Here is a 5,834-nt window from a genome sequence, read left to right on the forward strand (position 1 = left end):
CTCAAAGTGTGTCAAAGTGGGTTGACACATTCGCGGGTCCACACGAAATGTATCAAATCGAGAATTTGATACATTCTTAGAAAGTAAAAATTATTGTGTGAATTGCTTGACTCATGCATACTTGCCATGACATGCATCTGCTTTATGTTAAATGCATATAACATGCCATGTCATCATGTTTACTTATCGCTTAATCTAGAACGGTTAGTTAAGGACACATGAATGGTTGATACTTGCCAACCTAGTACCAGGGTGGGGCGAGATGATAGTACGTCAGGAAAGCTAGATTAAGTGGTCAAGAAGGGTAAGGAGTACCTGACTTGATTCACTGAGTCAAACCGAACTGACCGAAGCTACCTCGCCACATCCTAGACTAGTTAGACCAAGGTTTATCAATAAATTGGTTAAGTCATAATTTCCTAAATTGATTTTGTCTAGAAAGTGGTCGTTGCTCCGATAACCAAGAAGGCCTCTGTGCCTCGCCACGGCCTGGAAATCAATTCTTGAAATGTGGACTTAATTGATTGACGGTTAAACCTGAATCTAACTCAAGGTCAAACATTTCATTAGAACTTAACTTAAACTTAATCAAGATAAAATTGATAACTCATCTCACAGAACCCATAGGGTAACCCTTGTCTGCCATGTACTGAGACACTTAGAATGGGTGAGATGATAAGGTCAATTAAAGTACAACGTTTTGAAAAAGGTTTTCAAAAATTATTATAACTATTTTTTAAAAAAAATTATTTTTGAAAACTTGATATTTACATGAATTTCATGCTTGCTGGGTGTATCTATATTATAAGTTTCAAAACTCTATATATTTGAAAATTGGTTGACCAACACATTAGACACAAACCTTTAGGTCAACACTAAGTCTAAGAACCCTAAGACACATAGGCAGAAAATCCTTGTGGTCAACAAGGATGTCCTAAGAGAGTGTCTAGTTCAGGGGGAGGTCATTCTTGAAAGACTGATATTTAAAAAGACCTCTTGAAAAAAAAAATTTCAAACTTTAAAAATTCTAAAATTATTTTGAAAATTATTGTTTTGTAAAATACTTTATAAATTGTTCTTTTAACTTGGAACAACCTCTAAGACACATAGGGAGATTGCCTTGTAGTCAACAAGGGGCCCTAAGGGAGTGTCAGATTTAGGGGGAGTCCAAACTTAAAAGTTCAATTGAAAATTATATTTTAAAAATCTTAAGTTATTTGCTCTGGCTGATTTAGATTAACCTCTAAGACACTTAGGGAGTTTGCCTTGATTTTGGGTCAAACCCTAAGACACACAGGGAAGTTGCTTTGTGGTTAACAAAGAACCCTGAGGACGTGTCTGGTTCAGGGGGAGACTCTGAATTAAAAAGATAATAACTAGTTTTTCAAAAACCTACCTATTTTGAAAACACTTTTACAAAATTATTTGAAAATATTTTAATATTTCAAAAATTATTATTATACATTATTCTTTTGATTTAGAATCAAACCCTAAGACACACGGGGGAGTTTGCTTTGTGGTTGTGAGCTTCTGCAGCGTGTATTGCGCGCTGCGGAGAGCTTCCACAGCGTACATTGCGCGCTGCGGATGTGAGCTTCCGCAGCGCGCAATGCACGCTGCAGATGTGATCAATCGCAACGTGCAATGTGCGCTGTGGATGAAATAAAATAATTAAACCATTCAAATCACAATTATAAACTCAAAACTCAAATAATTAATAACATAAATACCACACAAATACTATAAAAATTACACATTTATAATCCAACAATTATATATAACATTCACATTTTTTTCACTAATGAAAATAATTTGTTCCACAATTATTATAAATGCCAATGTCAATGGCAAGCTGCCACACCTGGCAATTTCTAATGTAGATCAATTGGCCAAGATAAGCATTTAGCACAGAACTACAGGACTCACCTGGCAAATATCAACTATGATCCCCAAATGCCATAGCAAGCTCTCCCTGTGTAGAAGTACAGGCTTAGTGAAGATATAGTTGTAGGTTGTCCTTCTTAGTAGTTGTAGGTTGTCCTTCTTAGCTTCACTTTTACAGATCATGTTTTCTAATAATGCAGAGACTTGCACTTCCAGAACAACCTGTACAGAATAACAGAGCTCACAAAAGCACAAAATTTTCAAGTCTGGTAACATATTCACTTACAAAGTGATAACAACAAAGCAACTAATTTGTTTTTAGTTTATCTATTAAATACAGTACAAAAGAAAAGAAATGCATCAAAGAAAGTCAATCAAAACTCTCATCTTTTTTTATAGAAAGTTAGATAGGGCTCTCTTAACATCTTGGCACCAAAACTCTTAATTATCTTATCTAACCAAGTGTCTACAGAACTTTGAACATGTTGTTACTACGGATTATTATCCTAGTTCAAGCCATTCAATATAGGTGGGTTGTTCTAGCGCAAGCTCAAGTTGAGATGAGATCCAGTATGACACTTAACATGGCTGATATTGATGGCAGCAAGTACAAATACACAAGCACATACAGAAAGAAGTGATGCTAGTTCTCATCACGTCAACAATAAGCCCTGAAAGAAGTGATGTTAGTTCTCATCATGTCAACAATAGGCCCTTATGAGGCTTACAAAGAATAGGGGTTACACCCAAAACCATACTGGAGAAAATTAGAGCCTACCAGCTAGTATGGAAAACAATGAAATCTTACAACCACAGCTAAACTTGTCAATAAATGAGTATCAGGAGTCTACAAATATAGGCTTACTATTCTCTTCAATAGTTGCAACCAAGTTTAGCCCCATATGGTGCATTGTTGTGCGCTGGTAGTTTATAGACTTAAATATTTTACAAGACTAATGTTACGAGTCATTTCTATCTGGGGCAAAATGCTGCAATTTCGATCATTAAACATCACATGCTGCCAATCAAGAATATTTCCAAGAATTTTAGGCTAACAATTGAACTACAGACATTAAAGGTATGTCAAGCCTTAAATGGAGAAGATTCATGTTTATCCAGAACACATGAAATAAATTGCCATGATCTATTCAAGGCTTTAATGCTTCCCATGATGGAACTTATGCATTGGACTTCTGCTCCCAACTAAAATTAAAGGTAGACAGTAAAAGCAATAAACCAGAGTTAAATAGCTTAAGCTTATGTACTACACTTTCAAGTAATCTGCAACTTGGTAATTCATAGGCAATGATACCTGGCCAGGTAACCATCACCATCTTTGATATTACCATAACAAGTTAAATAAGAAAATGACATGACACAATCACTGCACATTAGAAAAGTTAATCAATGAAGATAAACTAAAAGCAGACTATAATCAAGCAGTGAAAAAGAAGTTACCTCTTGATCTGATTTCGAATTACAATCTAGAGGAACCCTGTTCCATTCTTCCATTAATATCAAATTTGTTCGTCCAGAGAAGTCCCATATGCGAACCTACCCCAACAAATGAAAGTGAAAAAAAAAAACTCAGATGTGCTACATTTCCCATAAGGACAGAAATGAGGATATATCTCTCAAATGTACACATACAGGTTCTGAATCAATGCCGAAAATCTTGCTTGCCCTTTTGTAATTTTCAACAGCATTGTCCTATATGACAAACACAGGTTCTCATCCTTATGTACACATACAGGTTCTCATCCTTATGCATGGCTTAGTTGGACACATATATCACAGGAACTTTTTGAAAAAAAAACAAAATGAATGAGTTGCTTTTGTTTCCAACAAAATATTATTTCAATTATATGCTTGAGGAGAGGCATATTTTAAAAAAAGGGAAGTAAAGACTTTCCACTATCTTTCACATTAATCTGGCTTGCATTAGAATTAGATGAATCCATCGAGTCCTCCCGGGCAACTTGTGACCCATCCTTATGTTTCCCATCCTTCTGAGAAATATATGGAAGCAAAATGTACAAAAGTTAGCATAAGAAGTGGACAACAACTTTAAGTTAGGTGATCATACATGACAAATTGGACACTGCCAATGTGCATATGTTTTCACCAAGTAAATGTATGCCATGTCATGCAGGGTGACACCAGCTATATTATTCAAAAATGCATTTGTTTATTGTGATAGTTTTGTTAGATATAACTATTAGAGATAAACAAGTCAAAGGCATTCCTACAAGTATGCATACTTTTATATAAAATTAGTCATGTCTAAAGTCACATGAACTGCACTAATCATAATTGATATATAGTAAGATATCAAGTTATTTACTAGCTCTAATAGCCATTTAGCTTGAATTTAAACATTGATCCACAACCAAATTCTATCCTTATGTTAAGCATACTTACACCTAAGGAATATAAAACTAACAGCACAAAAAGGTTGAGAAATCTTAACAAGGTTCTAAACGCTCTAATTAATTTATCCAACAGATAAATAGTCCTAAAAATGAAAGTCAACACCCAATGCAAAATAATTGTTTCTATGGAAGCTTACCTAAAATCCCCGTTAAGCACAACCATTATGCTCCACCATTGGATTAATTCCATACCTATCCTTCATGTAGTTAAGCATGTGTTTGCCCTCCGTCACCATCCCATCGTTGTATCATTTGACTTCATCTTGGCTAGTTTCATCTCCTCGAAGAGTGCCAGAGATTCTTCTGCACCTTTGCTCCAGGCAAGACACGCTAACATTGTGTTCCAGGATAATACCTCGCGCTTCGGCATTTTAGCGAACACCTTCCGAGCACGATCGGAAACTAGATGTAACCGCGGAAGAGGAACAAGAGCAGCTCGTGGGAGAAAGGAAGCTGAGCCCGATCGATGGAAGAAGCTGAGACCTGTCTAGGTCAATTCGTCGCTCGCAAGCTAGCAAGGGGAAAGAGCAAGTGAAGTCGTGAAGCAGGGATCGCTGGCGTATTCCCACCGGATTCTGAATGCCCGGTTCGAGCGAAGCATAGGTTGTCGTCAAAGGCTAACTGGAAGTTGCCGGCGCCGGTGAGGAAGGAACAGGGAGGTTGAGGGCGTCAGGCAGCACATCTCGCGGCAGAGGAAGGTTGAGCAGGGAAGGTGGCGCTGGTTCTGGCAGTTGCAAGTAGTGCTCCACGCGGCGGCAGTCTCCAACTTCCGGCGAGGGCGAGGGCGACGACAGACTACAGTAGGCGGCGATGATGTGTGGCATCGACGGCGGCGGCGGAGGGAGAAGGCACAGCGGTGTTGGGCAGCAAGGCGGCAGAAGGGGCGAGAGGACAGGAGGCGCGGCACAGGGAAAGATCGCGAGGAGTTCCGTCTTCGTCTTCCCGCGAAGCTCATGGACCTTAATCCTCGCTGCAACCAACGATCGCAAAAGAGATCGAACGAATCCCCCGAGAGGTGGGAGCGGCGGTGGGAAGGAGATTAGCAGGATCGCGCGAGGGGAAATTTGGGGAAAAGGCGAGCGCGACGAAATTAACCGGGATGAAAAAAAAAGCTGCGCGAGAGGAAATTAACCTAAGCGGCGGGATTGGGGAAAAGCCAAGCGCGAGAAGGAAACGGAGATGGAAAAAAAAATTATAGTATTTAATTAAAATAATTTTGATAGCATATTATATATGTTGTTATAATTTATAAATTTTTAACAGCAAATATTGTGCGCTGTCAATATAAATTTTTAACAGTGCACATTGTGTGCTGTTAAAAATACTTTTAACAGCGCATAATATGCGCTGTCAAAAATAATTTTAACGGCGCACAATGTGCGCTGTTAAAAGTATTTTTAACAGCGTATTATTGTTGCACGCTGCGGTTAATAAAAATATGATATTATCCGCAGACGCATTTCATTGGGTGCGCCGTTAAAGCAACTATTAACGGCGCGCCTATGATATGTGCGCTGC

General features: G+C 38.4%; 1 long non-coding RNA gene across 1 annotated transcript; it reads right to left on the bottom strand.

Moving 5' to 3' along the window:
• Nucleotides 1–2,037: 2,037 nt before the first annotated feature.
• Nucleotides 2,038–3,585, bottom strand: LOC141827973 (uncharacterized). The gene is made up of 3 exons (XR_012601725.1): nucleotides 3,535–3,585; nucleotides 3,343–3,438; nucleotides 2,038–2,106 (listed from the first exon to the last, which is right to left on the bottom strand). It is a non-coding gene; the product is annotated as an uncharacterized LOC141827973 (long non-coding RNA).
• Between the last annotated feature and the right edge of the window lie 2,249 nt (nucleotides 3,586–5,834).

The sequence above is a fragment of the Curcuma longa genome, chromosome 1, assembly GCF_044706935.1.
Source record: "Curcuma longa cultivar G26 ecotype Majalengka, Jawa Barat chromosome 1, ITB_CL_G26_1.1, whole genome shotgun sequence".
NCBI classification, from domain to species: domain Eukaryota; kingdom Viridiplantae; phylum Streptophyta; class Magnoliopsida; order Zingiberales; family Zingiberaceae; genus Curcuma; species Curcuma longa.